Source organism: Tamandua tetradactyla, chromosome 4 (genome assembly GCF_023851605.1).
Source record: "Tamandua tetradactyla isolate mTamTet1 chromosome 4, mTamTet1.pri, whole genome shotgun sequence".
NCBI classification, from domain to species: domain Eukaryota; kingdom Metazoa; phylum Chordata; class Mammalia; order Pilosa; family Myrmecophagidae; genus Tamandua; species Tamandua tetradactyla.
Window position 1 is genome coordinate 107,867,386 of NC_135330.1, and position 22,598 is coordinate 107,889,983.

Here is a 22,598-nt window from a genome sequence, read left to right on the forward strand (position 1 = left end):
AAAAATAAAACTAAAGAGACTTTTCACAAAATTGTATTTCTGCTGGCTGAAGTTACTTTTATATATTTGCTCTTGTTCTTTATTAGTAAAAAATCTAATATGAAATTTAGGGTTTTTTTCCTTTGACAGAAATTTTTCATCTTAAACTACATAGATTTGTCGGATGCGATTTCGGAAGAATTGTTTCTTCTATTCTAATGAAAATACCAAATGGAAACTCTTAATTTTCACCATGGTTAACGGAATGAGCTTTTCCACATTTTCCACAAGAATTAAATGTATTTTTTAAACTTTTCAGATCTAATTAAGATGTATAGGTTTGGGTAGTTCGGGCATTGCAACTGACTTTTAAACTTTAATTTACAAAACATTAATATTTCTTTAGACAATCATCAGGTAAGTAGGCACAGGTGTGTGTGTATTTCATTCCTTTAGTAAATTCATTGTGAATAAATATATAGCACATAAGTGTTGATGTGTTGTGAATGCAACATTGTGGGTATGTTGTGTTTTATTTGGTTGGTTTTCAGTTGATTTTTGTTTAATGGTGATTGAGGCTGCCGTCAATATATTTTTATTTATTACCGAGCATGTCATTCCATTTAATTGCATTTTGATAAAAGGCGGGTGTGGTTTAAAAAAAAAAAAAGCCGTAAACTCACTGATAAACAAGATGGCTGTAAAGGCTCTGAAAAAGATTTGGTTTAATAGAAATTTATATCCTTTTATGAATAGCAGTTGAAATTTTGAAACTAGGTGTGCATTTTCACATTAAATAAGACATGTATTATTAGAGTATATTCAACTGAAGAGATCCTACGGTTTTATAAATTTGTGTAGAACTGTAAATATAATTTATATTAATAAGTGAAATAGCTAAGTTTATAACTCACACTGTTTTGTATTGCTTTCAGAACAAGAATTGCAATCACAGAACCCATTGTTCATTACCCTTTTTTTTAAAATTGAGTCATTTCATGAAAATTTCATAATTATCCTCTATAAAATTTGATGTAATAAAATTGTAGGAATTCTCATTTCTATTTCAAATATTATACCTAAGGTAATAGAACCGGTGGTTTTTGCTTTTTACTGTGTGGGTTTATTGTGTTAAATTTAATTTTCTTTCAAATTATTATAAGTGACTTTTAGATTTTTGGGGGGAAGGGGTGCTTTAAATCCCACAATGTGGGTTAAAGTAACCATAAATTTTTAGCACTTTGGTTTATAGGGATTTTTGTTTGTTTTGGAGGTGAACAGTGAAAGATTGTTTTGTATAATAAGTCATCTTTAAAAGAAGTGAAAGATTCCTTTATTTAAAATAGTTCACTTAAAGCTTGAGAACACACTAGCACCTAAATAAAATCCACAGCATTCAAAATATTTTCCTTTCCTTGTGATGTTATGTAAGAGGAAGATTTTGGTCTTAGAATTGAGTCAGTATGAGTTCCAACAGATGTTAAGTGTTCATATGCACTTAATCATATATGTCTGTAGAAATCGATAGTTCTAATTTATTTTGTATTCTATTTTAAGGATAGCACAGAAATACAGTGGTGGGGATGATGTTACTGTAGTAGCTCAACTCTTTTTAAAGCTATGTTTACTATGCTGCAGGGGTGGGAGAGCATGTGAAGGGGTAAGGTATCAATTTCCTGGTAGCATTGGTTTTTATTTGTTTGCCCTTCATACTGTTTTGAAAATCCAGATAAAAATGCGGTTTTAGTTAGGTTTTTAAAAATACTATTAACATCTTTTTAGTTTTTACACTTTCATAATTTAACCTCAGGTGTTTGTATATAACACTACATTTTTTTTTCTAGGCAGATTAATACCGATTTTAATGTTCATCAAGAAATTTTCAAAATATCCTTCATCTAAAGCCCTTGTTTCATCATACTTTGTGTACTGTGTTTTTGTTTGATTTTTGTTTTTTGTTTGTGGAGACATGCATTTTTATTTTTTTTAATGTAACTTTTCAGAATGTCACAAGAAATATTGGTCAGTTGTTTTGATTTACAAAAAAAGAGAAAATGCCCAGAGAATGCATTAGATATTTCTTCTGCATGATACGAAACTTTCTCCAGTTAAAAGATCAATTAGATTATACATTTATACACTTTTAAAAATTTTGTATCCCTTATTTTAAAGAATGCTGGTCTCAAACTTGCTGGGCTTTTTCCTTTTATTTCTTAGAGTTTAACAATTCCCACATTGATTTATTTTTTAATCTTTTTTTTAGAGGAAACAGATTATTGGTGTGATAATAACTAGAAAACACATCTTAGAAGGCACTATTATATTAGATATTAGTGTACATGTAGTTTTTTTTTTTAATTCACCATACTTTGGGACTCAAGATTTGACTTGCTGAAATTCTGTAGCCTCAAATCTCTTAAGACCACTGTAAATCACTAATAAACTATCACTTTATTTCAAATAAGTATTGAAGCTGAGATTAAGCCATGTTTGCATTTAATTTTTAGAAGTGACAGTATTAGAATTTTAAAGTTGTGATTGTCCTAATAAAAGTGGCGCATCAGCCGTAAATTATCGTATTACTAGTATATGTTTGCATATTTGCTGATTAATTGCATATACAAATGACTTTAGATCCTTTATATCAGTGTTGCTTTCTGATAGGGAAATAGTTTTTTTTTCTTTGCCTGTCTTAGAAATGCTCCAAAGGATCTTCCTTTTAGAAAGACAAGCTTCAAATAATTGGGGTTGATGCTAAATATATTTGTATATTTAACTGTATTATTTTCCTTATCAAATGATGAGAAGTTTAATATATTTTTGTCTTACTTCAATAAAGAATGTTTGCACTGGAAAGACTTGTAGTGGTTTCTAGGTGTGAATAATAAGCTGTATTTTGTAATGGAGTAATAGAGTTGAAATTTAATATTCCAGAGTTGTTGAATTTTTTTTATCATATACATTTGGTTTTAAGATCTGTCTTACTTATATTCAAACCTCTTTGTCCCTTATGAGTATTTTTTGGTTTCCCTACCATTAAAAACTTAATATTTGTTGTGAAGTACCTTTTGGTTTATTCTGTTTTCCTTCTGTGATTTTTAAACTTCAGATACCTGAATTTTCAGAGTGCTCATCATTTTGAGGAACACTATGAAGAAATAGTTTTAACTTTTAAAAATATTGTGATATTTAAACTGATGTTTGAGTTATGTGTGAGTCTATGATTTTGTCATTAAATAATCAAATATTTGGTGGTAGAGTAATAAAGGTTTTTTAGGCTTTCCTTCTTTCCTAAGTCATGCTTAAGTAAAAGTGGAAAACTTATTCAGAGCATTATGGTTCACATGAAGTACATTATCAACCTTTGGTGATTTAATATTTTTATCTAGTTGATTGCTACTAAGTCATTAAGATTTAGAAAGATGAAAACGATTGTAAAAACCACTTATATATATTTGGTCACATCACGTATACTTGGAAACATTAAACAGTCATTTGGCTCATGATTGTCCATTTACTACTTATAAATATATTTTTAATTTGTTTTAAAAAATAAATTCTAAATTTTGATCTGTTAAAATATTTGGAAATGTCAGTATTTTTCACTTAAGCATGGCAGAAGACTAAAGTTGAAAATAATGATTTCAGTTATTAAAAATGTTTGCTAATTTGGGGAGAAAGGTAGTTAAAAATTTGTCTCTGTCTCTTGAGTAATCTTTTAAACTGTGAATTTTAAGAGTTTTGGAAGCACAGACAAAACATACTGATATTTTCCCTGTGTAGTCCCCTCTACCAGTTCTCTAACTCCTACAAACACACACATACACATATACACTTATTCACACTACTTTGAAATGAATGCCCTAAGAGAAGTGAAAGCAGAAACATATTAATCTGATTTGTTTCAAGAAGTTTCTGATGATAAAGCAACATATCACAGGTGTTTCTAATCAAGTTATATCTCTTTTTAAACATTATTTTCAAGTTAGGGCATCTTTGAACATAGGCAAGAATGGGGTCATTTTAAAGACCTTACCTCTGTTGTGAGGGATCAACTCTGGAACTGCAGGAGGCAGAAATCTGTTGAGTGTCTTCACGCTGTAATACATGACATCTTTATTGCAGGTTTTGACCTTTAGGAGAGAGCCAATTCTGGAGAACAACCTAACTTCTTTTGATTGAACACATACTCACGTAATGCGCTGGCAACATGATAGGCAATTAAGGTATACTAATAAATTTTAAAAGCATATACTTTTATATCTTTGCAAGGTATTTGGGCTATATTATTGATAAAGCTAAAACTTTTGGTGACCTAAAATCAATTTGTAAAATTTTATTAATGAACAGAAACCATCTTGTGAAGTGGCCAGAAGCTGAGTTGTCAGTAGTCTTGCTTATTAAAGTGCCACACGTTTTTTTATAAAGTTGTATTCTTACGGTCTTGTATTAGGTCCATCTCCAAGTGAATATTCGAAAAATAAGTATATAGAGTGATTTTTTTCTTTTTTCCCTTTCTTTTTCAGTCTTATGCTTGTTATGACAGGGCTCCATGTAAAAGAATTAAATAGTGGACTTTTCAGCTTATAAAATGAAGCATTTAAATGAAATGGAATTTGGTGCTTGGCTATTTGACAGGTAGAGTACTAGGCTGGGGCCTGCAAAATTAGATAAGATTAATGAGGCTATTTTAAGAGAATTTTAACGTATTCCCAGTTCTATAAGAAAACCAATGGGCAATTTTCTGGAAAGTGGAAAAATTCCCTTCTTAAGCGAAAGCTAGTTATCTTGCTCTTAGGTACTCTGAGTAAAATATTTGTTTGTTCATATCAACAATTGTTAACTCCTTAAATAATACAGAATGCTTAAACTTCCAGTGACTTTTATTATCTTAACCTCCAAAATACTTTATAACAGAACCACTTTTCTGCGTACTTTTTTCCATTGATTTTTATTGTTTTAGTTGAAATTTTCAGATATTATTTAACTAATGAAACTTGTTTTCTAAGTGGAAATCAAATATAATGAAAATAAACTTATTGAACAGCATTTCTAAGTGTTACTGGATTAATTCTTGCATAGCAAAGTATTAATCACAATATGGTGTTTTTTTTTTAAATAAAAAGACCATTTGCCAAAGTGAGATATGCTAAAATGTTGCATACTATAATTTTTTCTTCAGCTTTTTCACTTAAAAATATTTATCTTACATACTTAAGATAAGGAAATCCCATAGGTTTGTTTTCATGAGAAAGTGTAATTTGTTCTTTAGTGAAGTCTAATTATCACCATGGTCATAGAACTCTTATATGCTATTAACTTTAACAATGTAGGATTTTTGAAAGCAGATTCTTAGGTGCCTGTTTTTAAATGTTTGAATGTTACAATACACACCAGAATACTAAACTTTATTGGATATTTCCTTATTATTAGATATGTATGTTTAATGAATCTAGGAATGTTAACCCATTAACAGTTTGGGTTAAATAAAATTTAATTGAAATCAGAGTTTGGAATATAAGAAGTTCAGTACTTTTATATTATATAGGATGATTGTTTGAAATCAATACAAGGTATAGAATGCATTCATAATTTTGATTTGTGATTGTTATATAAAATTAACATAATTTTAATAGGATGAAAAATATAATTTTTTCCCTCTGACTTCACCTGTGGTTTTCCAGATTAGAGAACACTAAGGTGAAAAGTGGAAAATTTGATGATCTGAGTATCTAAAAGAAAAAAGAGTCCAAGTTCAATTTAATTACTTTCAATCCAGGTATCTTTAAATACAGCCTTAATGAGTTAGATGAGGGAAGATGGGCAGCATTTTTATTTATATTATAAAGATATAAATCCACAGAGTTGTTTCTAATTCAGAGAGCTTATGATTTGTGATCTTTGGAGGTTCCAAAACTTACTTGGACACAAATGTTTAGCATCATCTAATTGCTTTCTCAATGGCTTTATAGTGGCTTATGAAATTCCTTTCAAAATTTTTTATCTTTGTGAATAATATCTATAAGAATCAGCACAGAAATGAACAGTTTTCTTATATATGATCAATTCTTACAGGGTTAGAAAGTTTAGCCTAATGAGTAGTATATGTTATATTACTTTAGGAGAGGGAATAATAAGGGCTTTTCCTGCTATGTTTGATTGACCATCCTTTAACTCTGCCTTAAAGGACAATTTGTAAGGATTTTAGTTCTTTTAAATTTGCAGATATATCTAATATCTAACTAAACCCTGATGTTAGTTCATTATGTCAGAGTTTGGGAAAGGGACTTATGTTAATTTTTGTCTCTTTTTTTTTTAGTGATAGATTCATTTGTGCAGTATTTATATTATTTGTTAAATGCCTCTTCAGGGTTAACATTCACTTTCTAAAACATTCATTAATATTAACTAAAACTTCTTAGTTGTCTCTAACATACAGTTTATATCAGTGTTCTTGTTTTATTGAAGTAGTTATTCATAGGAAGGGAAAGATTTATTATAAAGAATATTTGTAGAAATTAGAGATATTTTAATGTATCTGCATATGAAGGACTTAAGCTTATTCTATCAGTGTTATATAATGCTAAGTTGTAAGGATAGCTTATATTTTAAGCAGTTTGTCAGCTATGACAGTTTTCTTTTAATAGAAGTTTTATAATGTTGCTGAGGATTCATTGAATAGTAAATATAATTTTTAAATGAAATTTTAAAAGATTCTGTTTGAAGCAGTTTTGTACAGGTATGTGTTTTATGATTTTTCCTGAACCAACAAATATTCTTTATTTCTATTATTTTTCTTGTAATAAGACCAAATACATCAGAATTATTTTCTAATAAGCATTTTCAAAAGGCAGTATTTATATAATAGAAATTTTATTAAATACCATTTTGAAGTAGAATTTCTATTTCAAAGAACCATACTTTTCCTATTTCATTAACATACATTGGTTTTATTTTTTTACTTGCCTATTTTTCATACTTAGAGAGTCATTTGGAGGACAGACATGCAGCATGTTTCAGATGTTGTTGCTGAGACTGATTAATCAACTGGTTAATAGTTTATTAACCCATAATTGTTCTAAAAGTCTTTTAATTTTTAAAAATCCTTCTTTGGTATTTGCTCTAAGTCTTCCTTATTGTAAAACTCTCATACTAAAAAATTATATTCAAAGTTATTTTGTTATTCTCAGATCTTCAGCATCATTTATTTTATTATTAGCATTATTTGTTGTTCACTGAACTGTTAAAGCAGAGAAAGTAATTTTTCAATGAAAAAAATGGTTTTTTTAAACAAAATATTATCTGAATTTAAAACATTAGTGCTATTTCACACTTTTATCATAATAAATATCAAACTTAGCCTTCTTGACTAGGTATTATTTTCACTTAGCCAATTCTAACATATCTGTTGGGTTTTTTCCCTCATAATTTATTTATATTAAAGTATCCAAATAATCATTGTAAAGCCTATGTTAGTACAGCAAGTCTTATAAACCATTTTAAAATTAAGGCAAATAAGGGAAAAAATCTATAAATACAAATATCAGTTTCTTAAATTCTAAATACTAAACATTAAATGCCAAAAAAAAAATTAAATGACATTTGATTAGCTATCAACTGTGCATGTTCTCAAAATATCAAGTAAAAGTTGTTAGAATATCAATGTTGCTATTGTAATGACCTATGTTACTGAACATTTTCAGGTTCTCTTTGATCAAATTTTTATGACTTTGTTTTATACTTTTTGAATCAAAAATTGCTTAAGATGCTGAAGGTTAAGAATTTAAATGTAAAATTGCATGTCTATAAATAGCATCATGTTATTTATATTTAAAGATAATTTAGCAGTACAAATATTTCTATTTCTGTTACTCATCAATCGATTTAGGTACTTGTTAGGTTTTTAGCCTTGTATTGCACGTTTAAAGTAGGTAAATTGCACATAGAAATTTACTTTTAATAGTTGGGATTTTTGTAAAAAGCTAATGGGCTAAGATCTCATTTTTTTTGCTGTGTCTGAACTCAAACATACGGTAGTCATTAAATATGTGGTATCTGGGTGCCTGGTACTTTTTTTTTTTTTTACCAAAATATAATTTTATTTCTTGATTGGAGTGTGCACACTTTAATTTTTTGCAGGAAAATAGCTAGAGCAAATACTCTCTTTATGGATTAGAGAGTAAACTGAAACTGGTTAAAACTCTACTGAGAATTTTGCTAATTGAGCATTTCATTCAAAAAAGGGAAACTAAAGATCATTACATGTCATTAACTTTTTTTCTTAGGTATATTATGGATTCCTTTTCTAATCAGAACACCAGTTTTGTCTCTTTTCCTTTTCCCCTTCCCCTAAAAATCCCTTCTTAAATAATTATATCAAGTAGCAAAAAAAGCAGAACTGGTAAATAGGTTAACCTGAACCATTTTTCCCTTTCTGTGTTAGTTGCATATGCTTCTTTCAGCTTGCTGCTTCAGCAGCAGTAATGAATACACAAGTATCATCACAGCCCTGTTCTTGTCCTTTACAGCTGGGAGCAGGGTCTCAGTGATGGTTGCTGCTTGTCAGCTGTTGCACAGAATAGTATCAGTAGGCAATAATGGTGACCAAAGGAGTCTGTACCCATAAGCTTTTACAGACCAGGTGGGACAGGCCCAGCTGTCAGTGTACTGGTATTACAGTATAGAAAATAGATTCTCTGACAAGATGCATGTATTTTCTTCTTAAAAGCAGCATAAAGAGTGTAGTTGGTACCAGTAGTTCTTAGACTCTGTTCACTTATACTATTAAGTCTTTGATGTTAGTTCATTTAATTTTTATTCAGTTAATTTCATCTGTTAGAATAGAAAACTGTCTTGCTTCTGTAAGGATATGTGGTATATTTCATGTTTTTTTTTTCTTTTTCTTTTTCAGTTTTAAACTGTTAGACTTGGGAAAAATTAATCAATTGCCTCTACCCCAAGTTAGGTATAATATTAAGGAAGGAAAAGAAAAGTTGACTGTGTCCACACAGGAGCGTTTCTTTCACTTTTGGGCCACATTCTTAGCCCTCATTATCTTCATTTTTATAGTACAGTCTAAACAAGGCCAGATTCTTGTTGGTTTCACTATACCTGAAAAAAATAACACCCTATATTACTTAGTGTTTTATCTAGCTAAAAGCAAAGCAGTTTGCAGGTGGAAACTTGTCTTATTCTTACTATTAAAATAATGTATTATATCTAAACTTTTTATCTGGAAAGTTCATAATATTCTAAATCTTTTGAAAGTAGAACTTTGTAATTTCAAGTAATATAGCAAAATGTTCTTTGTTTTTATAGTTTGAATTTGCATAGGTTTATACAATCTAAATATTCGTACATTTTCTCCTCTTTTATATCTAAATAGTTCTAGTGTATTGTAGTTACAGGGAATTGAATATTGAGTTTCTATTAACGTTCTGATTTCATTTGTAGAATTGTTGGTGGAAAACTACAAATGATATTTTAGAAGCACCCACATGTGTGAAGTACTGCCCAAAATGAAATGGGGGGGGAGTTCTTCACACATTCTTCACAAACCATTTACCTTTTTTGCCTTCTGTCTCTGTCTTTCTCCTTGTTCATCTTGGATTTATGCCCAATATCTAATTAGGAATATTATTTCTCCTACAATAATTCTGAAGTGCTGGTATTTCCTCAGTCATGTGAGGAAAATCTCTATTATCAGAGCTTTATTTTTCTTCAAGTGCCTTGGGTCTAACTTTAGTCTATTCAGTTTCTTTAGAACATTCAGTGCCTATTTTATAGACCTGTAATTGATAAAAACAGATGGAATGCATCACTTACAAATTTTTTAAATTTTCGTGTAGGTGGTAACTACTTTTCTTAAATGTATTTCTGGATTTTGGAGAAAATATATAGAGGGGAACTTCTCATGCTGCTTTTGCGAGCATTTGACAATATCCTCGTAAAGTTGAAAATATGCGTGACTTGAATTCAACAATTCCATTCCCACAGACATGTATAAGAAAGTCTTTATTATTTTTAATAGGGGAAAAATTGAAAGAAACATAGATATTAAGATGTTAAGAATAGCAAATTGTGACAGTCACAGGATGAACTTTTGTTATATAATTATTAAAATGAGAGCTGCATATATAATCATGGATGAATTTCCTTAAAAAAACTGTCGTAGAAGGTTATGTAGGTTATACTATGTATACTTTTTATAAAGTTTGGAAGCACTGATACATCTTGTTTATAAATATTTATATGTATAGCAATAGTATTAAAACATGCATAGGAAATACCAATTCAAGATTGTGACTATCTCAGGAGAGAAGGGAATGGCATCAGACTATGGCACACAAGGGACTTAAACTATTTATGTAAACTTTTTTTCTCTGGGTCAAAAAAAAAGGCAAAGAATTATGACAAAATATTATAATTCAGTAGAGCTAGATTGTTGGGGTCATTGATGGGATATGGGAATTTATTTTGATACTCTCTGTTTTCCGTGGATTTGAAATAGTTTTTCGTTTGTTTGTTTGTTGCAAATAAATGAAAAAAGTGTGCTGTCCTATTTTTGATGAAGGTAGTCTACCATAAGGTGCACATTTAGAGGGCTTTATTTAGAGCATGCATGGGTTTGTTCTTTCTGTTATGTATCTTATAGTAAGTGATTTACTGTTAGTTGGTATTAGAACTACAATTTATAATCAAGGCCCACAGAAATCAAATATGTTCTAACCAACTAAAGTTACTTGGATATATTTTTTTAATTTTTAACGATGAACTATAATACATTTCCTATCTTTGTGAAATGGTTTTTATTCCTTCTTAATCTTATAAGTAGAGGAACCATCTAAACAATTTCCTTTTTCTTATCGCTACTCTTGCATTAATTCTATAATTCAAACAATTTCACAACTACATTTTTGTTTGTTTTGGCTAAAGCATGATAACAGTATTTTTAGAGATTCCTTTATGCATTTTAAGCTCCAGGGTGCACTTCATATTTATACTATATTACAGTAGAATTCTTAGAATTGGGCAATATACAAATTGTAAAATTTGAAATAGTAATTATGTATGTGTGGAGAGAGAAGTCAATCTGGAGATCTGATCTTGAGTTTATCTTACAATAACTATAATTGTGATACCCTCCAGAAGCTCTGCTGCAAGTTCGACATTGAAGAATGAGTTTTAGTGACACTTACATTTTTTACTTAAAGAAGTTGGGAGTAATAGAAAAGTTAATTTTAAAAAGTAATGATGTTCTAAAAAATTATCATGGTGATAAATATACAACTATGTGATGATATTGTGAGCCATTGATTGTACACCATGTATAGAATGTATGAGTGTGAAGATTTCTCAAAAAAGAGAAGCCTTAGACAGAAAAAAAAAGTAACGATGATGCCCCCTTCTTAACATGAAAAAGTCAGGATGGGTATTGCCCAAAAGATCTCTATAGATTGGGAGAAGTATCATAGAAGGAGAAGGAGGTATAACAGAGAATAGGATTTGACAAACAAGTATGACTGCTGAATCACTGTATTAATATTTCTTCTAGCCTTAAGTGTTTAGAAGGAGCTATAAAGAAAAATCTGAGATGGTGGAATGGTCACCAGTGACAAACTCTGGGATCTGTTCTGTAACTTCTTGTTGAAGTATGCTTTGAAAATTATTGCTTTTTTTTTTTCTTTGCCTTGTATATATAAAAACATGAAACACAATTTTTCAAGTAATTATAATGTTTTAGGCTGAAATGTATAAATGCTGCTGCAGAGTATTTATAATCTGTGATTGTTCTATACTGCGTAAAGTTCAGAAAACAGTGATTATCAATCCCAGTTCAAAGTGTTCTGACTTACATAATGTGATCAAATTTTTAAGTCTTCGCTCTTATCTTTTTCCTAGGTTTAATAACAATAAAATAAACACCCTAATAAAACAGCCTACTACTTAGCCTAGCAATTCTTACCTTGTAAGTATTAATTCTCAAATCTCCTTATATTGCTATAAAAAGTTACTGCTTGGTATCATGTTTTGTTTATTTCTGTGTATATTTCTGCCTATCTTAGAATGGTAGCTTTCTAACCTCTCCTAACCCCCTACACATTGAAATTTGGTAATTTATTTAATCCAGTTTAGAGCAAGAATAATGCCATTGCCTTGGGTAAGATTTCTATTTTGGAAGGTATTATTGCCAGACCCTAAGTCTGAGAATCACAATTTTGAACCCTGTTCCTTCAAAAGAATTTACAAATAAGTAATGCTCTTTTTTTAATCATCATTATTTAGGTTTATTGCTAGTTATCTTATGGTTATATAAATTGAGAGTATATTTTTCACTCAATAGATTCATTGTTTTTTCATGTTTTATTATAGTACACTTCAGATTCTTGGTGAGGAGCTTCAAGTTTAGCTGTTAAGCTTTAGGAGGTGAGAAAAACAGGAAGATAATCCCTTTTCCTTTTATATATATACATACCTCTTTCTTAGAATAAGAAACATTTTTCCCCTGGTTCATATAACTTTTGAGAAACTTGTAATTCTGAGGCATAATTCTAATAGGTTGGCTGAATATTAATATCATCCCTAGAAAAACTTATAAATCAAGGTTATTTTAAAATGCACAGGATAATTATTTACCTAAAAATATCTGAGACCCTAAAATCAGTTACCAAAGAAAATTCATTTCCATCTATTCCTTGAGCTAATTCTTCATCTCTAAATAAAAGAAACTGAAGTCCAACTATTTCCATTTTTAATGTCTTGGAATTTGTAAATGAAAACAAGTGCTTCAGATTCTTTTACATTATCTCATGCTACTGCTTGGGTAACTCAGTAGATAATGGGGGTGGAGACTGACCTTATGATCATGGGAGATCAGCCATTGAACTCAGTAGTTAGAGTTTTTAGAGGGGAAATTGGTTAAATATTAAGAACTTTTAATAATGAACCAGTTTGAAAAGTGGTAGCCAAATGCCACAGGTCACTTTCTTTTTCTAAATTTTCCCTTTATATTTTTGTCTCTGGAAAATTAGAATGGAAACATTTGCAAATCCCCAAAGAATCCTATATAATTCAGACTTGGTTTCTTAATTAGTCCCTTGGAAGCCAGCTCAGCCTTTCTTCAGTTTAACTCTTAGGAAAAGAGAAACCTTGGATTGGTATTACACTCCTGTAATACTGTAGATAAAAGGGCAAACCACTTTTCAAAAAGAACTAGATATCATTTAACATCTAACAAATTTATAAGCAAGGATAGTGTCACATTTTTTACCTCGTTTCGTTGCCTTTACAACTAAGTTAATAGACTTCTTGGAATACATCAACATCTTTTAAATACAGAATATTTGCCATATTTCATAGTTGCAGTGCTCTCTTTTGACTGTTTGAGGTAGAATGCCTGAATTCCCTTTAATCTTAGATACCAAAGTGATGATTTTTCCATTTAACCCTCAGAAAAATAGGCACATAGTGACAGTAATCAGTGATCCTGTGTGATTGTGTGCCTCTCCCCACCCCACCCCACCCCCACCCCATTTTTTTATATTTGTTGAATACAAGGGATTTTTAAAAAGCTATCCAATTTTGGAATTTTGTATACCATGTACAATACTGTCAAAATTAAATATGGCAAAATTTTTGGTTAGTTTTTACAAACTGAGTAAAGACATGGAATATTTTTCAGGGTTTTATTTTGGTTTTTTTTTTTTCAATTTAAAAATCTTAAATTTTTATTGCCTAACATAAAAGGGAAAAGTAGAAATAGTGATAATTCTTTCCTTTTTCCCCACTTTCTTTTTTGAACCATGTTTTGAATTTTCACATTGCATTTTTGGTACATACACTTAAATTATGGAATTCTATGGTAAGTGGATTTAAAACCTGTCCTAAATCTATCCTTTAGTACTAAAGGAAATCACTACTTTAGGTGCATTGTCAGCAGTTAAGAGTGTTGCATCTATTTTTTTTAATAATCTACAACAAAAAATTTATGGCATTAATTTTATAAATAGGGAACGGGGAGATGAAGCAGGAAATTCATCATTAGTTTCTGAATATTAGTAGTCCTATACACAGATGTGATAGAGACAACTTACTTTGTACTTCAGGAGACTTATTAAATTTGCCTGCTTTCAGAAATAGCTTGTTTCACTTTTTTTAGGGGGTAGGGGTGCATGGTTCCGGAATGGAACCCGGGTCTCCCGCATGTAATGTAAGCGTTCTACCAATGAACTACCCATGCACTTGTGTCTCTTTTTAGCAGCCTATTTCTTACATTGAACTAGTTGTCAAGGAAATTTTTATAAATGTGTTCTGGTTAGCAGTAGAATGACAATGGCACATAACCATTCTAGAAAAATATTGTCAGTTCTTGAATTACAAATAGTATAAATGTAGAACTGACTGAAAATACTGTTTAAAAAGCAAAAACATGGGCGCAGTATTGGCTCGGTGGCACAATTCTCTCCTGCCATTTTGGAGATCCAGGTTCAATTCTGGTGCCCATGCCAAAAAAACAACAACAACAACAAAAAAAAAAACATGGGGGCAAGGCTAGTTCAGTGGTAGAATTCTTGCCTGTCATGAGGGAGACCTGGGTTTGATTCCCAGCCCATGTACTTCCCCAAAAAACAAAACAAGCAAGCAAACAAAGAAAGAAAACAAACAAAAAATTTCAACAAATGGTGCTGCAATAACGGGATACTCACATGGAAACAGAATGAAATGTGACCCCTGCAATACAGCATTTAAATTAAAAAAAAGGAAACAATAAACCAAAATGTATTAGTCATTGGTCAGTCAGTCAGTGGTGACAGAGCATGAGATCAATTGTATTTTCAATGAAGATGTAATGCTTTTGTATGGTGCATTAGACATAACTGAAAGTTCTTCTAGTTTTCAATTATTTTTTTGATGGAAATTTAGTCTGGTATAAGTTGCTGTCTACCTGTGCCATTTATGAGGAAATTTTAATTACCTGAAATTTGTTAAATGGATAGAAATGGGAGAAATTCATGAATGTGTGCCAAAAGAGGGGGGGAATCGCTCTTTTGGCAATTGAGTTAGTGGTAAAGGGTGTTATAATGCAAAGCTGAAAAATTTTAAAGGTTACCAGCTCCTGCCAACATTTGGTGGTAGAGAATACCTTACAATCTTCTGCTATGGTAAATTGCTGTCAGTAAATATATCGAATGTGGGCTCTGAAAATCTATTCTGTAATTTAGAAATGTAGGAAGGAAAGTTTATAATAAGTAACAGCTGTTTATAGTCATTATTCAAATAAATGCTATTTTTGAAAATAAGGCAATGTTCAATGAAATGCCACCTATTTCTATCCAAAGATATATATATTTTTTGACATGTATATGTTTAACAGAATGATTGCATTAAATCTGAATTTTGATGTCAAAAATAAAGAAAGGAAACTGGCTTGTTTTCCCATCCTGAATAACTTCCCATTCAATTGCAAGATAGATGATTCAAAGATTAATAAATAATTTTTTATTTATGAAGTTACTTTGGATATTTTCTTGGGACAATGAAAATAAAGTAGAATTTATAAAACAGTCCCTGATTTAAATAGAAATGAATATAAAAATATAATGAACTCAGGTATAACATTTCAAATTCTGAGCATAAATCCAGTTTGGTAACATCACCAGATTATTTTATGCAAATTTGGCCCTGTGCCTACTAATTGTCTGAAGCATGTGTTTTTAATGTTATTTTCATGTTTTTTTTAAAGTCAAGTATGAATTGAATGCAGAATTGAGATGCATTTTGATTGTCAGCAATCACACCTGACTTTTTTGTCTAGACTGTCCGTTTTGCTCTTGCTGTTTAATCCAGAAAGCAAATTGATGCGTATTTTTTAATTGTTAAAATAAATTTATTTTAAGAATCTAAAGTATGTGACTGTGTAATTGTGAAAACCTTGTGTCTGATGCTCCTTTTATCTACCTTGTCAACAGATGAGTAGAACATATGGAATAAAATAAATAATAGGGGGAACAAATGTTAATATAAATTCAGTTTGAAATGCTAATGATCAATGAAAGGGAGGGATAAGGGGTATGGTATGTAAAATTCTTTTTTTCTTTTTCTGTTTTTTTTATTTCTTTTTCTGAATTGATGCAAATGTTCTAAGAAATGATCATGATGATGAATATGCAACTATGTGATATTGTGAATTACTGATTATATATGTAGAGCTTAATGAGCATATATTAAGGATGTTTGCATTTCTTTCTTGTAACTTTAAAAAAAGAATCTAAAGTAATCCCCTGTTTTTTCATAGTAAAATCATTTCTAGCTCATGAAAATTAAGTTTTGGTATGTTTCATGATGCATACCACAAATATAGCCATCACTTTCCAATATTCAATCACTGGTCAAGGTAACAACACTCTCAAAGAATATCCAAATTTTAACCTATTGTAGATTTTTTTGTAGTTTTCATATCCTTAGGTTGGCTACTCAAGTTGTTTCTTTATGACCGTTGTATATGGTGCCCTTATGTCAGAATTAAAATTGGTAGTTTGTTCTCCAGATTCTTAACAGGACAGTAAAATGCAATGAATTTTTTTCTAAAAGTCAATTTTATTTTAAGTTTATATTTATTCATTTTATTTTAGATCTTAGAATATTAGAACAAGAACCATAGTATATAAATGTAATGTTATAATAAATTGAGTTGCAGTTATGTCAGCAATAACTGATAGAAAAGTAAAATTCTCATAAGAAAGGTTGCCCTAACATACCCCTGTCCTTACCTTGGTTCCCATAGCATGAGAAACTAGGCCATTAGTGTATCCTAGATACTCCACTTTGGATCTGCTATATTTTGTCAACGTTTCTTTTAAAATATTGTATATAAAACTAAAGCCAGTATGTTCCATATGATCTGAGGCACAAAAAACAATGTCTTTTGTGAATAAATGCAACCGAATATTATTGGTTCATGTTGAACTGTAGTTCACTGAAATCCTGAGTTTGTCAGAAAATGTTTCAAATCCCACTATAAATCTAGATTCAGCAGGCATTTATTAAACAACTAGATTTATTTCTTTATTTTTATTCACTACTAGGTATGCTCCTATTGTCTTAAGATTATACAGTCTAAACAACAGGACGATAAAGTAGGCATTAATAGCCCCATTTTACAGAAGAGGAACCAGAGACTCAGTGTCTTGAAACAAACTTGCCCAAAATAAGGATTCCTAAGGGACAGAGACAGGTTTCTAGTATTTCTGCTGCTGCTTATATTGATATTTTTAGAAATATAGTAATTGAGACCAATGAATTCTCTTGCACTCAGGATGATTTTATAGCTTGTAGACATGCCTAGAATGTTTAAATACTTTTGTTAGATGGAATAACAGCCTTTGCAAACTAGATGAAGTGATATTAGGGCAGCTGTAAGAAAGAAAATGTTCATATGCCTGAACTAAAATGTCAATAGAAACAAAAGTAGAGTTGCAAATCATTTACAGGGTCATAGAGTTGCAAACAATTGATCTATGTAAAGTTTGTTTCTTTTATACTATATGTTTTTTAAATTTATTAAACACTGGTATCAAGTATAGAAAGAAAACTAAGGTAAACTAAGTTATTTAAAGATCCCGTTTTACTCAGATTCATATTCAAATTGGCTTCTTAAGCAAGATATTTAGCTAACTTATTTTTGCCTATCAAAATGACTTTTTTCTTGGAAAATATGAGAATGGAAATTTGTGTATCAGAAGCCAGTAAAGATAATTAAGGGCCCATATCACAGGATATAAACGACCAGACTTGGAATTAATGCTACTATATAATGATAAAGAACAATGTTTTACTTTCCTTGGCTGTTACAGCAAATATCGTGCAATGAGACTGCTCAAAAATGGGGATTTATTAGCTTATGGTTTTGAGACTTAAAAGAAATCCACATCAAGCTGTCATCAAGGCAATGCTTTCTCCCCAAAAACTGGTGTTCTGGGTCTGGCTGCTGGCAATCTTTGATCCTTAGCCTGGTACGTGACAGAATCTCTTGGTCTGTCCCTTCTCTTCCAGGTTCCAGTAATGTTCAGCTTCTGACTGCTCCCACTGTAGCTTTCTGTCTGCATTTTATTCTGCTTATAAAGATCTCAGTAATAGATTAAGAGGCCATACCTTAATGGAAGTAACCTCATCAAAAGGTTCTACTTACAATAGGTTCACTCATGTAGGGATGGACTAGATTTAATAGTGTGTTTTTCTAGGATACATAAATACAGTTCCTAACCACCAAAGGCAAGAACCAAATGATTCTGCTTCCTGACTTTATTTTAGTTCTTTCCCTTTGGTTCTCCATTGGGCATTAGTGCTTTTCCGTATCCGTTTAGGGTCTTTTCTTTTAGACAGCAAACTTTGAAAGCAGAGATTTTGGCACTTTTTCGAGGTATGGTCTATGTCATATCTCCATTTCTATATCTTAGTCTTCTAGAAAACATCATAATGTTTTAAATCTTTTAATACCTCGAAAAAGTGCCACACAAGCTAGTGTAGTTTGAAGGATAGATGTGAAATAGTGAAACTGCTACCTGATGAACACACTACTCAATACTGAGAATAATTGTCTATATGCAAAAGTGCTTAGTGAATGGACAGTTCAGGATCAATTAAGATTGAAGAAAGAATCTACCTGAGAAGATAGACTTAATTTGTACTTAAAGTTGGTATGAATGGGAAGGGGAGTGATGAGGGTATAAGGCTTCAGCAGTAACTGAAGTGAAGAATCAGAGATCAAAAAGGAATATACATTTTGGAGGAGGAAAGAATTGGAAAACAATTGTTGTTATAAGCATATTAATTTTTCAGAAGGCTTTGAAGTATCATCTTTGGGAAAGGATAATGACTACACTCAAAGAAGTAATTTTATTTATTCCACTTGTAACTTACCTAGTGACCACAGTGGAATCTTACTTGGCTAATCTTTTGTCCAAGACTCATAAATATGTCAGTATGCTTAAGTCCTGAGTATACGACCTTGGTACTTAGAGAAGTAGAGACTCTATTTAAGGAGCCAAATATATTTTTGATGATTATATGAGTTTTAGGAAGTTTTATTAATTTGCCTAAAGATAGGAAGCTAACTAAAATGCAATTGTAGGTGTACAGTATTTAGATTTGGTTTTATAAAATGTAGAATTAAGAATTGCAAAGAAATTGATGAACTGAGATCTCAAAGAATCAGTTGGCTCTTATTTATAAACTGAATATAAGGGGTGATTGACACAGGATAAAAACTGAGTCTAAACAGAATAGCAAAGAACTAATATCCATAATTAGGAGGCAAAGGGGAACAAAAGGAAAAATGTTAAGGTAAATACAAATTTATGCATGTTCTTATCAAACCTTTTATAATTTACTGCTGACATTACCATATTTTTGTCATTTATTCATATCTAGGAAGTAGGAAAAAAGCCATTTAGAATTAAAAATTTTAAAAATATGTAGTATGAATGTTGTGCTTATAAGTAGTTTAACTTTGTATATAGGGAAACTTTTGTCAGGGAGCCTGACTTTTCTGGGAAAAATAATCTAGAGTAAAAAATCCACTTCCCACAGTTTTTAAGCGATTGTTCATTTCTCCATCAGAAGAAATCAAAGAAGTGAAGAAACACTAAAATTTTATGTTCATTAAAACTCCAAAGAAGATTTTTTTACTATTATAAAACAGACTTTTTGGGTAATATCTGAATGTTATTTTGTTGCATGTCTGTTCTTAACACTCAATTTTTAAGAGTGTCTTCTCTAGTTATTAGCTTTTTGGTTTTATGCATTTATATCCATTCAGAAACAAAAGAGTCAAAAGAAGATTGTAATCTATTGTCTGAATTTTATATGTTTAAACATTTAAAATTTTTTTCCATTTGAAGTGTTGAAAAAAATCACCGTCGTTAATGAAATTCTTGTGCTTTTTAATTACATTCCATAACTTAGGACTTTGTTTATAGTTATTAAAGAACAGTTATTTTTTTTTTCTCCAAGTATAATATCAGCATATTAAACCACTTGGGCAGTATTCCACCATCTGTGGCCCAGGGAGAGCTGCAAATGCAGACTCCAAAGCATATTTGAAGAAAGTAATTACCCTTACAAATTGTATTAATGCTGTTTTAAAAATAAAATTAAGTGATTGAAAAGTCAAAAGTAAGATAGCAATATGTCTAAACAACAAAGTAGTGGAAACATTTTCATGCCGTGTCTTAAAGCCTGAATATTCGGTCTTGATGGTAAAAACAGTCTAAACATATAGATTCAAGGGAATTTTGACTCCTTTTGAAGGCATAAATAATATAAAGCTTTTTCTTCCCTGAAGTAGAAGATCATTTTAAATGGAAAGGAAGAATCAAACCTTACTCTGGTAAGGAGATTTTCGTTGCTGTTGAACAAAAATATAAAAAAGCATGTAGCTTCTCTATCCAGATGAAATCGCTCCACTGGAGTCTTTCATTGTGTTAATAAATAAATTGAATCAAGAATTTCGATGTTTTTCTGAAGTGGGGATACATTTTTTTTCTATTAGTTTAAATTTATCAGGTTTGTAGTTATTTTAACTATTTCAGTCAGTTAAAAGTCGACATAAAAGTAGAAAAATACCTTCCTTTGGGAATACTTAGTAACACATCAGCAATAAACTTGCAATATTGTCACCAAAAATCTTCTACATGAGATGAAATTAAGATAAAAGATTATAGCATATTTGCTGATGGAAATGATCCAATAGAGGGAAGAATTGCTAAAGAAATACCCTTAATTAAATGAGAATAAAATCTAACAAGGTGAGGGATTGATCTTAAGAACAGCCATGATTCTAATAAAAACAAGAGTTGTGTGGGTACAGTGTATGTGAATGGATGTGTGGGAATTAGGAAAAATTATCTTATGATAGCTTCTGTTTTCTTAATAAAAGTCAGGATGAAAGAGGAGATAGAAGCTGGAAGTTTGAGGAGAGAGGAGATATCTTTTCTAGGACTGTTAGAGAATGAATAGACTAGAGTTGCTCTTGAACCAATTTTAGGTAATACAAGATTTATAGAACATTGACAGATTTGCATTTGGCAATTTTCTTATTTCAAGTTTGGCACACTTGGCTGAGTTTAATGTTTATGGACTTTGTGTATTTGAAAATGTCATCCTTAAATTTTTGTCTGGAAAGCCAGTGAGTTGTGGGACCCTAAATGACAATTCTTGAAGGTAATTGATAAATATACATATGTCATTGCAAACAAACTTATCTTGTTAAAAATTGTTAAGAAACTTAAGGTAGTAATAGCCTAGAGTGATATGTGAAACACAAGTTGCTGAGATAGGAGATTAAATATAATATATAAACCTTTTTAATAATGTGGAAAATATTCACAAAAAGTTAATGTGGAATGAGCTTATGACATTTTGTGGTTTGTATAAACAATTAACTAGATATTTAAGTGGGGAGGCATACTTCAGTGTTTTGGTGGTGCATATCACCTTATTCTTAATAGATTTATAATTATAGCTGTGGCATAGCCATTTAGTAATGAGAAAACTGGTGCCCAAATCTGTTGTCAAGGCTTGAGCGGTGGTAGCACCGCTCTGTTACCTTTTAGAAATAATTTCATTCTTACATCTGAGTAAGTAGATACTACTAGGTTGTATTCCTCTCTGCCTCAGAATGGAGTAGAGACATATAGAGAATAGGAAGTTCAAGAGCCACAGGTTCCTTTTTCTATTTCTCATCTAAGTACCAAGTTAACTCATCTTTCCAAGGCTTCATAGTTCTAGAACTAGTTCTTATATCAAGTGGCATTCAATTCTAGAATAACCATTCTAATATGGAAATAAATGTTGAGGGTAAAATAATGTTTTGATTTTTTTTTTAATATGAATTATCTAAGGGACAGTTATTTCATTTAGGGCCTTTGGTATATTTTTTGCTATATTTAATATTAAAATATTTCATTTGACCTTGTCTTTTCCTTTAAAAGAATATTTTTATCTTGCTAACTTAAGATTATTGAAACCGAGATCTTGTATGTCATTTCTATTGTGGGGGTTTTTTTCTTTGATATGAAATGTTATCTACTTGATGAAGATGTGTTTTGAAAGTTGTACTGCAGGGAAAAAATGCTGTTCGTAAATTCTGCTTTTACCAAGGTAAAGACCAAATTTTATGAATTCAATTTTTGTTTATAAAAGGAAATAAATTTCATATGTTAATGTAGTCAGAAGTTTGATAAAATATTTCCTGTATTAACTTGTTGACACAAGAAGAAAGTGTTTTTGTTTTCTCTTTATCTGTGTGTTCCTAACCTATAGCACTGTACTTGGCAAAATAGGCTTTCATTAACTTTCATACAGAAATAAACGTCATTATGTTACTAAAAGCTTCTAAAAAGTAACTAATTATGCACACTGTGTCAGTATTAGAATCTTTAAGCATGGGCTTTTAGATTTTATTTTGTCCTCTAAAGAAATATTTTTTATATTCTTTAGGTACTAATGTGTTTTTTAAAAAAATAAAACCTTGGAGTAAAGTAGCAGCACATAATGGTTTGTGGATTTTGAAAAGGTGCAGGCCATATTGTGCTGCCTCAAAAATACAAGGATCTGATCTT

The 22,598-nt window shown here is 30.6% G+C and overlaps 1 long non-coding RNA gene across 17 annotated transcripts in view; it reads left to right on the forward strand.

Annotated features, from left to right (window-relative positions):
- Positions 1–22,598, forward strand: part of LOC143681281 (uncharacterized) — a 109,371-nt gene that overhangs the window by 51,747 nt on the left and 35,026 nt on the right. For 9 of the 17 annotated variants that reach the window (XR_013174517.1, XR_013174505.1, XR_013174508.1 and 6 more), the window contains exon 2: positions 4,105–12,405. This is a non-coding gene — a long non-coding RNA (uncharacterized LOC143681281). The remainder of the gene's footprint in view (positions 1–4,104; positions 12,406–22,598) is intronic. The other 8 variants (XR_013174514.1, XR_013174521.1, XR_013174506.1 and 5 more) reach the window with 8 other exon arrangements.